The sequence below is a fragment of the Strongylocentrotus purpuratus genome, unplaced genomic scaffold, assembly GCF_000002235.5.
Source record: "Strongylocentrotus purpuratus isolate Spur 01 unplaced genomic scaffold, Spur_5.0 spur5_scaffold_3, whole genome shotgun sequence".
Taxonomy (NCBI): domain Eukaryota; kingdom Metazoa; phylum Echinodermata; class Echinoidea; order Camarodonta; family Strongylocentrotidae; genus Strongylocentrotus; species Strongylocentrotus purpuratus.
In genome coordinates this window covers 2,231,421-2,248,490 of record NW_022145609.1, presented here as the reverse complement: position 1 = coordinate 2,248,490, position 17,070 = coordinate 2,231,421, and the positions used below count along the sequence as shown (strand labels likewise).

Genomic DNA, 17,070 nt, shown 5'->3' with positions numbered 1-17,070 from the left:
TCAAATAAGTCCCTTACTAAGGCGAAAAAGTTAAAATGTATTTAGAGTGAAACGCCCCTCTTTTACCATTTTATTCAAAACCTACCCTCTCTTCTAAAAAGTATGAGAGGTTTCGAAATGCCAACCGATAATTTTGTATCTCAAATACTATACACGAGTATCTTGGATCTAGAAATGAAAATGCACACCACATCGCCAATCTACTACACTAAAATATCCTTCTGTCTTTTCTTTTTCCTCCTTCTTTCTTTTGTTTGCTGATAGTGTACCAAGATCACCCTTTAAAAACACCCGCACGGAGTTTTGCAGTTTGCACGATATACTTTCTGACGTCCCTATACAATATTCTAAATTGTAGGTGTCGGGTTATATTTGCTGACAATCACAAGGGGAAAAAATATGATATTATTTATATGTACACATGTATTAAATATGTATGTTAAAGCTCTAAAATGAAGAAATTTGTCGACATAAAATTTCGTACGGGGTTTCTACATCAATCATCCCCCAACCCCCTTCAAGCGACCCCTTGTTTAAAGAGGTGTCGTGGTCCAGTAAATAAGTATCCGGACTTTGAACCACAAAGTGGTGGGTTCGAATCCCTATCGCAGTACTTTGGCAAGATATTAATCTACAGTTGCCATCCTCCACTCAGGTGTGGTAAACGGGTACCTTCCAGGAATGAATTACTTTAAATGCTCGAATGCTTTTAATAAAGGCAGCCGTGCTAAAGCCATGATAATAATAATGGAGCGCCGGGAGTGGCAATGTGCAAATGCTATCGCTATTATTATTACTATTTGTTTATTATGATTATTTTTATTACTATCATTACAGGATGGTGGTTCATATTATTTTCATTCAAAGAGGGAAAGATAGAGGAATGGCAAGACCCAGTAGAGGTCGATGAAAAAGATACATATTAACTTTGGTACATAGGCTGACCAACATGTGGAGAAAAAAGGTTGGTAGTCTCCCCCCCCCCCCCCCCCTAAACAAAAACACAGCACAAACACAATAACAACAGCCAAGCCCCCACGGGGAATCATGAACTTTCGCGGATTCCAGCTGTTCACCAGACCCCACCGGGCTATTCCATTTCTTACGTAGGGATCATGTTGGTTATAGACTGATCCTAAAATGGAGTCATTTGGTATATCTGGAGCTTGGCATCTTCTCTCTCTCTCTCTCTCTCTCTCTCTCTCTCTCTCCATCAGTCTCTCTCTCTCTCTCTCTAACCCTCTCTTTCCATCTCTCTCTCTCCATCAGTCCCTCTCTCTCCTTCTCTCCCTCTCTCTATCTCTCTCTCTCTCGCTCTCTCTCTCTCGCTCTCTCTCTCTCTTTCTCTCTATCCATCTCCCTCTCTCTTTCACATAAGACCCATTCCTCTCTCAAATAAACAGCACAGTTCATCAGTTCCATTCAGTTCAGCTCTGTCACTTTGAACAAACAACTCGATAACACAAAATGTTGTTAGAATAAATTTGCGTTAAAGTTATAATAATTTGTGTTTAAGTATACAATATTGTACAAGTGTTTTCGTAGGTGATTTTCCGAAACCAGAAGTTATACCTTACACCTAATTAGGATGTTACAAGTTAATAAACCTGAAAGGAAAAGATAATGGTCTCACCGCCACTGCGAAGGCAAGGTAGGGCTCGCAGAGGTTTTGAGGGATATAACAATTATGGAGAAAAGAATCTGAAACCCTTTCTTGTTTTCATATTATAAACTTTTGTTTTCTTACTTCAGGGGACCAGCTTCGATCATCAAATGATTTTTCGTTAATATAAAATTACTGTCGGGTCGCCCTTCCCCCTCACATGACAATCCATAGTCCGCCCCAACTATGTCGATATGCGTCTTTCCCAAATTGTCTGCTTTTATTGAAAACGCCTTGATATGAGAGTGGGCTTCCCCTTCAAAATTAGTTTCTAAACATGTTCTGATGACGTTAACAATTTGGAATACATAAATAAAACGGCGGTACAAAATTGTTCGCATAGACTTCCTCATTTCACCTTTACAGAATGATGTGAAAAGTCTAAGCTTTATAAACTTTTCTATTCAATTCTTTTCAAAAAAAATTGACAATCGTCTCATAACAGAATGTTGGGGCCATGGGTTCAAGGATAAGACCTAAGCTAATATTGACATATTGATAGGTCCCTGGATGTGATACAGTTGTTGCCCATTACGTTGGAATAATTTGTTCATGTCTCTGTTTTTTTGCCAAATATGGCTGGTGATCTGTCTCTATAACATCCCAAAGAAAAAAAAAAGGAAAACAACTAATAAAGTATCATGGAGTGCCAAATTTATGACGTTGATAGTCTAGCCGGTTCCAACGAAGCTCAGAGAGACTTGTGAATTGTATGCTCCCACGAATGTAGCTGTTACTTTTACATATATAATATAGACAATTACAGTACACTCACATTAAAAGGGTAATGCAAAAATGATTGTAATAGGACTGGTTTATTGATTAAAATACATCTTTAATAGCAGCCACAGAGCAGAAACAAATTGCCATAATTTTTCGAAAATGTCCACTATCCCTGTAATCTATCTTGTTCTCTATCCCCTCTCTCTCTCTCTCTCTCTCTCTTTCTTTCTCTCTCTCTCTCTCTCACTCTCTTTCCCCCACTCTCTCTTCCTCCCTCCCTCTCTCTCTCTCCCTCTTCTTTCTTATCCAGATGCTGTTGTTTTTTTCTCGCCAGTACGATTGCGGGCAAATGATCCCTTACATGTTGGGTGAAAATGTTGCAATAGTTCCCGTCATAATTATATGGAAAGACCCCTCTCTCGATGACGATGATTATGTAATTATAACACTAGTTGGCGCCATATACTTTTATGATGATAGCTGAATTGCATTAGTTGAGTGGTACTTAGCTTACGTACGATATTAAAGAATAGATTCCGAAAAAAAGTTGCTTAAATTGACAGATTAGATCCATTTCTTTATTCAGCTAAACTAGAACAAAATATATAAAGTTGACCATTTACCTGGTAGCAGGCGCGTACGCAGGATTTTTTCAGGGGGGGGGGGGGTTAACATTTTTAAATCGGGCCGAAATTTTCGAAACGACTCAGCCAGCCGTTGAATAAGCGGGGGGGGGGGGGGGGGGGGGGGTAAGAGGACACTTTTTTTTTGGGGGGGGGGTCTCGAAATTTGAAAAATTGACATTTTGCTCCGTTGGGGAGGGGGAGGTCAACTTTTTTTAGGTCAGCCATTTGTATAATTTTTTATTTAAAAAAAAACCCCAAAGGGGGGATTTCCTCCAAAATACACACATAACAAATACCAAAGGGGAGGGGGCTCTACCCCAATACCCCCCCCCCCCCTTGCGTACGCGCCTGCCTGGTAGGATCCATGATTAAACTATATAAGGAGTTAACTTATAACTCCTTGTTTAATCTTAGTACACTACCATCTCACCATCTAACACGGTAAAACACAGATACGTAAATGTCGTGGTGAGTTTTTTATACCAGTGCATTACAGCTCATGTTTAGTTATGACTTTAGAATTCTTAGGTATAGGCAGAAAGAAGTAGCATTATATAATTGCCTGATTGTTTTACGCCTCTTATTACAATCACCAAATGGTAACTCATTGGCTTTTAAGTAATCTTGGCTGCATATGAATCGATAAGTAACTGAGCATAATCACAACTCAGAATAGATACTGCATTGTATAAATGCAGAGCTTATTACAAATAATAAGTTCCGCCATAGACATCGACAGGAGTTATGGTCAAACAAAGTTGCATTTTCAACCACACTATTATTACAACTCACTTACTAGTACATCTATTACTACATTTATTACAACTACTTCTTTATAACACATGCATTGTAAAATTTTAGCATGGTGGTCAAATAGCCAAAATTTCTTAGCAAGCCGCTCCTTTAGTATGCCTTGCCAAACAGGTGAAGAAAGTAAAATGATGTACTTATATAATCCTTACAATATCATTTGGCTACTTTTGAGGAAGTAATATAATTTCAAAATTTGTTAATAACCCAAAGAATTATTCGACACCACATTTCGCCTCTGCAAGAAACTTAAAAATACAAGACTACACTTTGATTAAACTGATAATTGAACTGAACTAAGTCAAACATTTTTCAGTTGTGTGATTAATGTTTTAATGTGAAAATGATTCTTCTCTAAATCTCGAGGATTTTAGGGCTGAAAAGCTCGGGCAAAAGGCTTTGGTGTTCGTTTGTCTGTCTGTCTGTTTCCAAGGAAGTGTCAAATTAGTTTTGGATGAACTGGAGTGACCCTTTGAAGACTAGCTCCTGGCCAGTCTATAATGATTGATTCTTGCTCATACATTGTAGACAAATAATCTTTAAGAACTAATGCTTCCTCCAGTCAAGACGTTCCCTTGGTTTTTTACTCACTCGCATGAAAAGATTCTGGGAGAAATACCTAGGCTTTCTCGATACAATAGTGATTGCTTTATAAAGTGTCATGTATAAGTCCTTTACTACATACGACGCAAATCTGTACAGTTTTCTGGTTATACATGTGTATGTATATGAAAACAATCGTACTACTTCAAAATCCCCTATAGCGCCATCTCAGTTAAGTTGCAGCAGTATTATGAGCCCGTAATTCGCTGCTTCCCTAGCTACACTGTTTTCGCGTCGAGTCATGTGTCTGCGAATGGGAAATTAGGTATTGGGTTTCGCACTGTTGGCAAGTTGATCATGAGATGACGCTGTGCAATGAACAGTAACAGAGCCATCTATATACAAAGTTTAGCCAACTTGGTTTCCCTGGGTCACAACATGGCGTATATTCTTTTGTTTTGTGCTTGCCCAATAAAGCAGTAGTCGCCATATTGTGTACAACTCGAACCGGGTTGGCCAAACTCTGTGTATAGATGGGTCTGAACAGTATGCTAGGGCAGAAAGTTCATCACTTCAGTCAAGTTCAGTGTCGCTTTAAGACGATCTTCCCTTGTGTATAGAATAACCAATGATGTCGAGAACCTCGCAGAGGGTAAGAATACTCCCTCCTATCCACATACCAAGAGAGCCACCGATGTCACCTAATTAGGGTCAGGTAAGGGATGGAAAGGGGGGCAAACAAAGATTTGGTAATCAAGCAAAAATAAAAGTGGAACAATTCAAACAAAGTTTGAAGGCATAACTATTTGATAGCATACGCAACCACTGAACTCAGATTGAAAGTCGCTGCTCACGGTAACTTGAAAATCTTTTTACTCAAAGCTTGACTTGATTAGGAATGACATCTAAAATGCTTTTTATCTGATGGAGGGTTTAAAAAGCTTTAAAAAAGTGAGACAGCGACCCTTATTCCAGAGGTAGTAACAGTAAAGCACTATTTTTCATGGATGTATGTACTTGCACCTTACTCAGGAAGCAACGTTTGAGAAGTTTGTGTATAATTCATGCAGTCCTGAGTGAAATGAATATGTCCTTAATATATTATATCAAATGAAATTCAATATAATAGTGCAATTGATGCATTGATTACAGTATTTTCATTGTGAAATATACGTTTTGATTTAACCTATATCAAGTTTAAAGGGGCCAAAATCTTCATACTCAGTTACTTTTATTGTCAAGTTTAAGATATTTGAATAAAAATCAGTGAAAATTGAACAAAATCGGGCAAGGAATAAGGAAGGTTAAAGCTTTTTGAAATGACTAGTCACTAAGAGGGCGATATTCAACTTGATGACATCATTTGTGGACAACTCTCCATGCCTTTTGTACATCAAATTTCACAATTCCTTCGTTTTCTTCGTATTTATTTGTGTTCTTGATCCGACTTCATAACATGTGAAGTGGAATATCATTTTGCATTCTATACCTTGCTTTTAGGGGAGTAGATTATCTCAATCACAAGAAAGAAGTAAAACATGAAATTTGAAGTACAAAAGGCATGGAGAGTTGTCCACAAAATGATGTCATCAAATTGAATATCGCCCTCTAGTGACTACTGACTAGTCATTTCAAAATGCTTTAACTTCCTTATTCCTTGCCCAATTTTGTTCAAATTTTCAATGATTTTATTCAAATATCTTAAACTTTATAATAAAAGTAACTTAATATGAAGGTTTTGGTTCCCTTTAATAGCAGAATTTATTATAAAAATAATAATAAACAAATCAAACAACCTGATTATATCTTTAAAAGCTATTTTAAGCTGAGTGTTACAGACTAACAAAGAAGACTATAAAACCCATAAGCTTCTTGTTGAGTGTTTGTTTGCCGACTCAGTTCATTAAAGAATATGTTGATGAGACACATACTGTTGCTGTAATAAAGAATAGAGGTAATACAAAACGGAAAGATTTTAATTCGTAATAATAAAAACAAACGGTTATTGTATAGTGCATTACCTTTCAGTCGCGATGCACTATGGAGAATAAGGAAGAGGTAGAATTAGGCAATAATTTCAAGATACCATTCAAATGAGATACCAACTAAATTTAGATCTAAGGAAAACTGCTGGTGAACGGATGAGTCATCAGTCTTATTCAGTCTGTATTTGAATTGATCAACTGTGACTGCCTCACCACAATACCAGGTATTCTGTTCCATAATTCAGCTGCTGCTACCTAGAATGAACGAGCTCCATATTACTTAAACATATAAGGCCATGTAAAAAAATATTCATGTTTGGCGTCCCCGCCCGCTTCCTTTTTTGGGGGTCGCCTTCTTTTTTTTCTTCTTTTTTAAGAAAAAAAACATGACCTGCTCAAATGATCTATTTCTGATTTTTTTTTAAAAAATGCCGGCGGCCATCTTGAAAAATAGCCAACTGTCAGGGAAAATGTACCGAGCGGCCATTTTGAGAAAAAAAAGGGCCTCCTCCTTCCTATTTTTTAAAAAGGCAGGACGCTAAACATTTTTTTTTTAATTATAACTCTGAGCGTAGATTTCTGGTTGGGGTAAACTTTGTATGCTCGATTTCCGGAAGAGGCCGAGTTTCGTAAACAATTGCTAGATACAAATGTTTTTTCTAGTAGTCATTAGTCTGCCGGTTGGGGTAAGAGGATAAAATGTTACGTTAGAATAGAAGAATACATTTAAAAACATGATTATAGACCTATATATTTGTTATCAAACTATTAATGGATCTCCTTCCTATAGGACTTCATTGTTTGGATAAATATTAAGAATAAAGATAGAAATAAAGATATTCATAATAATAATAATAATACCAACAATTATAATAATAATAATAATTACAATAAGTATAACAAATTATTGTTATAGTAACAATAATAATAATAATAATGCTACTAAAAGTAGCAGTAGTGGTAGTAGTAGTAGCAGTAGAAGTGATATATGAATGTTTTTATAACAACAATGCGAAATTTATGGGCTTCATGGCAGTTAACGTAAGGTTCTCGAGAGAAGAAAAGTGTGAACAAATTAGATAAAACACATTTTCCTGAATCTTCAAAATATGTCAAAACTTCGGTCCAGTGGGCATTTCCTCAACTAGGACGTCTGGAATAGACCATTTTCGTAATGTAACCTAATACATACGTCTGTGTGAAGCGCCTCGATAGGAATCATTTCATTCACCTGTTACGAATAACTGCATTTCAATAGTCAACATGCGAACTGCTTACTTTAGTTGGTGCCAGGTAGGTGCCAGGAGGCACCTCACAAAGACATATGCATTGAAATACGAAAACGGTCTATTGGATATCGATCTTCTTTTTTGTTTGTTACATTATTTTGTGTGTTTCACAGACGAAAAATTGGTCCTATAAGTACTGACTCCGGTCTCAAACTACAAGCAGTAGCAATCCTTACCTGAAATAGGCAGCATTAAGAGATCTATTCCGCCGTTCAGTCAGTGTTTCTGCAAGAAATTTACTGTAAAAGTCTGACGGAAACTTGGCTTGTGATACCGTGGTAACATACGTAACAACGTCACATGGTCGGGGGCATGGGCAAGCAGCAGTGGCCTTCGAATTGAAGTCCTCTATAGCACAGAAACAAAAATGACAGGTTTTGGAGAAAGAATGAGCTGTGAATAGAATATGGTTTCTTTCAGGTCATTACGTCATCAATGCTCATTTAGATGATCTTCATATTTCGTTCTGTCCTCTGCACCCCAACAGTGGAATGATCCTGTCACGACATTTTCGTCATTCTTCTTCATTGGGTGCCTTTGATCTCAAAGTGTTCTTTAAACAAATCTTTGTTTTTGTCTTCTTTGAAATGCTTTCAAAATTCTTCTTAGATCATTGATTGTTATGCCTATAATAACACTATAATAACACTAATAATATGCTAATTAGTTTGAACACTTCAAAGTACTGTGAGACCTTACATGTAAAAGGGCTTTACAAAATAATGATTATATTATAAATAAGTGTATTTATATAAATGGATATGCTTAATATTTTTTTTTTCTTAATCTCCTCTTGGTTTGGGTCTGGGTTTTTTCCGTATAAAAATATATAATTACATACAAAACGTGTATGATCATAAACACTTATGATAGTTACTTGAACAATAGCATGGATTGATCGCTCTATTCAGATATTCAGAGCCATTGAATAGGTGAGGGGTGGTCATTTCATCCCATCATAATATTTCCCGGGGACTATTTCGAGATCATGCAACAGTCATGCATTACATCTTCGATATACAGAATATACATCCGGGGTTTTATTTTTTTTTTAAATTGCCGCCATCACATCCCCAGCATAGGCATGAAGAATTCGGTTTATAAAGAATGGCTCATTTACTATAATTTCAAAATAACGTTTGTATAGTATAAGAATATTCAAGTAAAGCTTCGTGGCTGAATCGCAAATTTATTTCATTAAACACAGCTAGTGGTCAGACCACTGTCTTTAAGGAAATACATTTGCTTTTTTTATTGGAACTTGTAAGATATCCGTTACTATATTTTCTGCAATTTTCAGCATTTGTATACCTGGATCCTCTTTTTATAGATCGTTATTAATTACATGGCAATTAAGCATGTTGAGCAACCTGTTCATAATTATGATGATACCCTTTAAAAAAAATCACCATTACAGCTCGGTGGGAGGAGGGAAGTTGAACACGCCAGGATGTACTTACCCATTGCATTATTCATGCACACTATCTCTAGTGGATTGCATTCTCTGTCAGGACCTGGGTAATATTCAAATAGATTACAGCTGTTATTTCTATGTATGCTAATGCCATAAGTTGTCTTCATAAACAAAGCTTTTTATACTATAAACTGTATATATATTGTGTAACTTAATCAAGCATTCTTAATTCCGTCGTCAATACGTTATATGATTATGATAACCTTTGACATTCGTACCGTGTCCCAAGGGGCGGATTCAGCCGACGACAAGAGGGGGAATATTACTACCCTCCTCCAATCTTTGTATTTGGTATGACTCGGCCGGGGTTCGAACCCACGACCTCCCGTTCGTGAGACGGGCGCTCTAACCACTGAGTCACCACACCCGCTACTGGGTTCTTTTACAACGGTTCTAACCCCCAATTGACAATAGCGCATCATAAGTAGAAGGACAAATGATTTTTTATTAAGCCTTTACACAAGTAATAAGCCCCAAAGCTGAACAATAATACGAGTATGTATTCACTGTTGTTGTACCATCAGTTATATAGGGTTCAGAAAATTTCATACATCCCATAATGTGTTCAGTTCCTCACTTGTTCAGTACTTGTATAAGCAAGCGTAGCCGGACACCTACCCCCTGATCATTCAACCTCCCGGATAACCCCTAGTCAACTATCCCCTAGGACAACTACCCCTAGGACAACCACCATCTAAGACGACTACCCCCAGGACAACCCCCGGGACAACTATCCCCCAGACAACTATACCCCGGACAACTACCCACCAGACAACTACCCCATAGGATAGTTGTCCGGGTGTATTTGTCCTAAAGGATCGTCGGGGTAGTTGACTAGGGGTGGTTATCCGGGGGTGGACGTCCAGGGGTTAGGTGTCCTAGAATCATCAGCAAGGTACTATACATCTTTGTTTACAATCGGATTGTGCGATGACTATCGGTACCAGACAAATCCGTACCAGGGGATTAGTAGTCCTGTGCAATATCCATTAGAATCTAGACTAAATACCACTCTTCTGTACATAATGTATATAGAAACGTCGCATCGGATGATTATCCATTCAGTTTGTATACCTCTGTCCAATCCCTCTTGAACATGTTCAATAATATCGTAAAAGATGACGATGTATCACGTAGAACCATAACATTTGGTGTTTTTGTTATTAAACTCAAAACGTTTAAATAAACTAAAGGCTTCATCTCTGGTGATGATTTTCATGTCTTTTCATGAAATTCGAATCAATTTTGGTCCGCTTTTATAAAGAAAAGCTACCTGTAAGCATTGTAGTTGGAGATCACGACTGATGGAAGTCTAGCAGATCAACATATTCCACATCCAAAAGGGTGTTAACAGGTTTCTTTGAATACCTGACGCATTGGTTTCCTATTTGAGATACCATCACAAAAAATATATGGCACGTAAAAAGCATGTATGAAGATACACAGTAAATAATTTAAATCAACACTGTAATAAATATCAAACATCTGTTTATCATCAATTTCATTTTTAAATCGTTTCATCGACATATTTTTAGTTAGGATTCTTCTGATGGAAAAGATATTTTCCATTTGATAAAGTGGGTACGTGCTTTACCAGTATTACAGGATACCATGAACATACATGAATAACAATAATAATGAAAATATAAATCAATAATAATGATATAGATGATGATAATTATGACAGTAATAATGATAATGATAATAATAATAACATTAATAATAATAATAATAATAATAATGATATTAAAAATGATAACAATAATAATATTAATAATAATGATAATGATAATAATAAATAAAACAATAAATGAAAAATATATCTGAATTCAAACACGAAACTTCTGTATTCATTTCAAAATCTAAACTAATAATGATCATGGATAGTATCCCTTAGCATAAATTAGAATTCATGTTTTTTCGACTTGTCATTTGCATCTAAGTTTGGACATGTGTCCTTTATTGACTAAACTATAGCAACATTATACTGCATTCTTCTAGGTACTAGTTCAAAAATGTTGGGGTACCCCCTACCTCATTCCTAGTTCCGTGTAAATCACACCACACTTTTAATGTGAGAACAATGCCTTTAGTTATTTGAGGACTGTTTAGGGGGATTATATGTTAAATAATTGTTACAAGGTCTAAATTAGTGCGACTTACCTCCTTATTTTTATTTTATCGCCATTGAATATAAACTTGATCCCTGCCACCCCTATGGCATGATGTAACGATGAAGATAGCAGGTACCATCTGGACTTCTTGATCTCAGGTGATTCCACCTGGTGAGCATTCTCAGCCAATGAAGCACCTGCCAAGCCAAAATCAACTGACTGCGCAACCGATGCGCCGATGTTCGGTGGAAACGGTTTATTTAATCCTTCCGCCATCACCTTTGAAGATCGAGTTCATTTAAATATGGCAATACTATTTTTGGCGTTTGGCTCTTGCTCTTTACGTTTTTATATGCATTCTATCCAATCCAATCCAAAAGATATTTGATGTAGCGCCTTTTCCTTGCAGTTACAAAGCGCTGCTTACACGCTCCACAATAGTTGGGCCACTTAAAAAAAACAAAAGTTAGACACTTCGCAGAGATCAGTCAAGTATATATAGGCTGGTAATAAAGTAATTTTTATCAACCTGAATTTCCCAGTTTCACTTTTCGAAGGCTTTCCGATGCTCTTTGAGTTCATATACGTGAATAAAGAGGAAGAGTAACTCCTATGTAGATGCGTATTATCGGAAAAGAGTTATGTGACACCTTCAAAATTATTTACCTATGTGACAGTTTCGATGTCTAAATCTAGACACCTCTCTCAGATGTGTTCATTAATTTGAATGAAACATACGTAGATTCTAACAAAAATTCCATAGATTTGAAAACTAGAAAAGGGAATATAAACCAGAGATATACCTGACTGCACTAAAACCGTCGAATTTGAACGCAAGACAAATTAATTTGAATGTCAAACTCGCGAATTTGGCCGGGAAATCCTATAATTTTATTAAATCTGCGTTTTCATGAAAAGAAAATTAAATGCCAGACATTCAACCAACCATTTGACAATGATAAACTGAGTTTCTTATTCATGGTTTTAAATCTATCAGTGCGCGACATTTTTTCAGTTCACGGTTAAGTGGTTTAAAAGAGGGATATCGCCAATGGATGCCTTGTTTTCGTTCAAGTACACCCCTTTATTTCTCTAGATGTTCTGTTCCTCATACCTGGGAGTCCCTCTTCACAGGATACATTGCATCGGATTCCGTATCCCGAGCTATTTGGGACCTGCTATGGCAAACCTAACACTTTAAGGGGTAATGGAAAACCAAAGTTTTATTATCACTGGATAAAGTAAGAAATCACCTTCAGTATGATACCTTATAGAAAGGAAGTGATTGCAATTATTGCGTTTTTCGTGCTTTTAATCACCGACAGTTAATTACGAGGTATTAAAGTTTAAAGTTAAGAATTCGGTTTCATTTTCACACCAAAACCCATGTACACGTTCACTACATTTTTATTTAAGACCGCCATATATAGCCATATTTGACATCTTCGTGCTTTTCTCTTTTTTTCGGTACCAATACCAAATATGCCAGGGATCAACAAATAATTGGTAAAATTAAGCGGGAAAACAAAAGGAAACTTTATTTCTTTTTGACCGCATTATTTCAACTAATTTCGTCCAACGAGGGGGTGTATTCATAGATTTAAATTATGAGACCATTAATAAATCTTATGTTGGTCCCTGAAGTAAAAAAATCCCTGTTCGGAGACTCCTACAGCACAATGATTTTTGCAGTAGCGGATCACAATAGGGACTTTTAGATTTGCACGTCGACATAGTGGACTGCTACGTATGACGTCCTTATACGGCAGTCCCTTTTAGTGTACATCGTGAAACCATTATCGTTTCATCTAGCTTGGGGTTGCCAGTCATGCCAGTTGCCAGGAGTCATGAGCAAACGAAAGCAAGAAAATATTTCCCCCCCCCCCAAAAAAAAAAAAAAAAAAAAAAAAAAATTGACAAAAGATCTGGAGACCTAGACAACGATCAAGTAAATAAACATAGCTGTGACTAGCAGGATTATCAGTTTGTGCTCCATTTCTCAAAAGAATTATGATGAATGATATACAAAAGATATCACGCATGATAAACATGTATAACAATAGGCATTAAAATCGAGATTTTAAAGAAATTATTTGTACAAGAATTCCGCAATATACCCACTGATTTCACGGGCACGTAGGACACGCAGTAATATGCATTATTCTGTTTACCTTAAGGCTTCCCGTGCAGTGAAGATTTTTTTCTTCTTCTATGTATAGTGAAAGCATCGATTTGTTAAATGTACGCTTATAAATTATTAACAACCTCACAATAATCGCGGGCGCAAGATGGACGCCCCTTCCCTTTCTCCTCCGGGAACTATTGGCTACTAGCTCGCGGTTGCATGTCATTTTTTCGCGACTTTACCCATCTTTTAACATCCAAAAATGATTTGTGGCATTTTATGTCACATGACCCTTTATGACATTTGTCTTCCTGAAAAAGTAGAATTAGTGGATTTTACGGAATATATATAGTTTCTGCCTAGATCAATTGCATACGTAAGGAATACGAAAATGATTTCAGTCGTAGTATCCAAAAAGTAACTTACGAGATTTTTGCCCCAAAACTGCTTTTCATTCGTTTCCTTTCTTCTATCTCTTAGAAATATGTTATATTTTCCATTGCGATCTACATTTTTTACCATTTTGACATTAAATCCGAATTTGTTGCATATTAGTCGCCAGAATGCCGTATATGCTGAATGAATGAACATACATTACACAAGTACAACTTACTATAGGCATGATAGGGAATCTTTTGCCATAGCTCTGATTACGGTTGAAAGGTTGAACATTTTGAAAGGTTGACAAAGTTTAAAGGTTTATTTTATCTCGTAAACGGCCCAACATGGGGCATAGAAGTTATACAGATAAACTATACGAGAATATTTTACAACTGAGACAGGGAAGAAAAACAAAAACATATATGTCTCTTACTAAAGAGAGGTTCTTTGGTAGCAAACTAAACGCATAATAAATTGAAGGCAAGGTTTCAACGAATGAACAACGACCCCAAAAATAGACTTAAGTAAAACTATAAACCTTATATAACACATATTGTCAGCGCTAACAGCACGTATACTAATGCTATAACAAATTTAAAATATATACAACCTATTATATATATATATATATAGAGAGAGAGAGAGAGAGAGAGAGAGAGAGAGAGAGAGAAAGAGATATACATGTGCATATAGAAACCAAGGGTCTAATGCTTTGGATTTTTTTTTTTTTTTAATTCTAAAATTCGACGTATTGATTTTACAAGAATTTAAAAAGATTCTTTAACTGTTTAACACAAGTTATATTGAACAACTGGTGAAATTTGATGTTAGGTCTACTGTGATAATATTTCTTAACATAAATGTACTACTTATTACGAATGTTATCAAATGCTGGATAAAAGAGAAAATAATGGAATTCATCACCTTATACGTAACTTCGGGATCACATAAGGAACACAATTCTAGAGGCTGACTGACTAGGCAAATAACGACATTGAGTGATGGGCAGCTTACTATTACAACATCGATTTTTACAAAAATAGATGTTCTATCACTAAACTCCAACTTTAACAGATATTTTTCCATACCAAATTCCTGTTTAAAAATCCTGTAACTGAAACATAAACATTTTATACTAACTTCTTCATTCCTGTTTTGCAAATCAATGTCATTTAATCTACGATCCATAGATGATTTAACACACTCTATGTTTAAGGAGGTATTTCTACCCATAAATTAGAGATTCTGCTCACTTTTAATTTTATAATTCGATTCAAAATCACAATTATCGTATAGTTTGCGTAACAAATTGTAAATAGTACACGAGAGTTTAGATTTTCCATGAGTAACTCGTGCCGAAAGATTTATCATACGCCTCTCCACTTTATAAGCCAAAGCAAATCTATCAACTTCGTCATATACATATACAACTTTCAGTGCCACGGCTCAATTTATGAAGGGTTTTGAGCAATTTCCTACAAAATACTTCAATACCGTTTACAGAAAGTAATTTCCAAAGCTCATAGTTCTGATGATATGCAGCAGCTAAGGCAAACTACAACTCTTCAGCGGATTCAGCCATTATCATGATGTCATCAGCGGTCAGTGACACATAGGGCCTGAGCAGGCGCGGATACAGGATTTCTTAGGGGAGGGGGCCCAACTTTTTTTTTTTTTTGCTCCCGAAAATTAGAAAATCGTGCCGGCCAAAAAGTCGCTCTGTGGGGGTGGGGGGGGGTGGGGTAGTGAGCACAATAAAAAAAAATTAGTCCTCGAAAATTTATAAATTTGCCCCACTTGAGCGCCAGGGGGGGGGGGGGGGGGCAACCCCCCGAAAAAGGTTAAGTTCACGTGTTTTTACATGATTTTTTTTTCTCAAGGGGGGGGGGGGCCGGGCCCCCGGCCCCCCGGCCCCCCCCCCCCCCCCCCCCCCCCCCTGGATCCGCCACTGGGTCAGAGAAACACTTCAATATCATCGTCACTTATCTCATAATATGTCATTAAAAAGCATTTCCTATAAACGATACTTTCAGGCTCTTATTCCTTGACAGTTTTTGTGTTTTCCTTAGAATGACCATCATTACATTCCCTGCCATACTTTTTCTTTCATAACAAAAGCCAATAATTCCCATGGGCTAATTAAATTGATTCCTACGACAATCCGATGTTTGTTTTAATAAGGAGGAGGGATTCATTTTTCCTTTACATACACATGTCGTTGGGCCGATTTTGCACACATTTTGTTCCTTCATTCTCATTTTCTTTTGCACTAATGTACGCAGGAACAAAACAAGGTAAAATTGCAATTTATACATATATCTTTTTTTCTTCAGAATCTCATTGTCTAGGTATCAGATTCTTAATCATTTCATTTCAAATTCCATATCAAATTCCATATCAAATAATAAGAAAAATAGTAATAATAGATTGATGCGGACCGAACGAGGGGAGGCTGGAGAGACGAGAAACTAGAAATTAAGTTGATTTGGCCTAGCCTTACCCTAAACCCCCATCCCTCACATTGCCATATGTTGTACCAAACTTCCAAACTTCCACAAATAACATATATATATATATATAATGGACACCTAGAACAGTCAAACACGCATGCCCAACATGCCTTGCATGGGAAGTATATTATTGATACAAATTGAAATGCACGAAAATATTAGCATACAATGCTTATACACCGTCCTGCTTAACTCATACCCATATGACCTTTCAAACCAATATACTTCCGGTTTGCTATCATTTATGACAAGTTACACTATATATGAATAAAAACTATGGTTGACTGTAGTGGAACCATGAACTTTAGGAGAATGTACTGAATGAGAAATAACAAGAATTAAAACATAATGAATAGTACAAATGGGTAATCATATTTGAAATCTCCCCAATTAGCAATTCGGCCATATAGGCCTTTAAGTAACCTACATAATTTATGTCTGCAAATATAGCGCCGTGGCTAGGATTCGGATTTTAGACCTTAATTATCCTAGCCGGTAACTTTTCCACAAGACCACGATACTTTCTAACAAGAACAGTCGCATGATCACTGATGATTAGACTTCAAGAGGACACAAAATGTTACATAACGTTTGCTTAAATTCCCCAATAAATTGGAAATGGCAAGTAGCGATTCCACATAGCCTTTCAAACGCAATACTATAATATTTTGACAAAAAACAAGTTGTCAAAGACTTTGGAGAAATCATCTCAAAGGTAATTTCGATACGTTTTCTTTTTTTCCAATGAATTACATGGTGGGAATATGTAATTCGTAGTTGTAATGTTTGTGCATTGTGATAGGTGATGGGCAAGGCTTTTGAAATCA

At 36.5% G+C, this 17,070-nt stretch overlaps 1 long non-coding RNA gene and 1 other non-coding gene across 2 annotated transcripts; both read right to left on the bottom strand.

The window, feature by feature from the left end:
* Nucleotides 1-4,521: 4,521 nt before the first annotated feature.
* Nucleotides 4,522-7,909, bottom strand: LOC115928474. The gene is made up of 3 exons (XR_004066074.1): nucleotides 7,816-7,909; nucleotides 6,210-6,301; nucleotides 4,522-5,066 (listed from the first exon to the last, which is right to left on the bottom strand). It is a non-coding gene; the product is annotated as an uncharacterized LOC115928474 (long non-coding RNA).
* A 1,498-nt stretch (nucleotides 7,910-9,407) lies between these two features.
* TRNAV-CAC lies at nucleotides 9,408-9,480 on the bottom strand. The gene has a single exon. It is a non-coding gene; the product is annotated as a tRNA-Val (tRNA).
* Nucleotides 9,481-17,070: the final 7,590 nt, after the last annotated feature.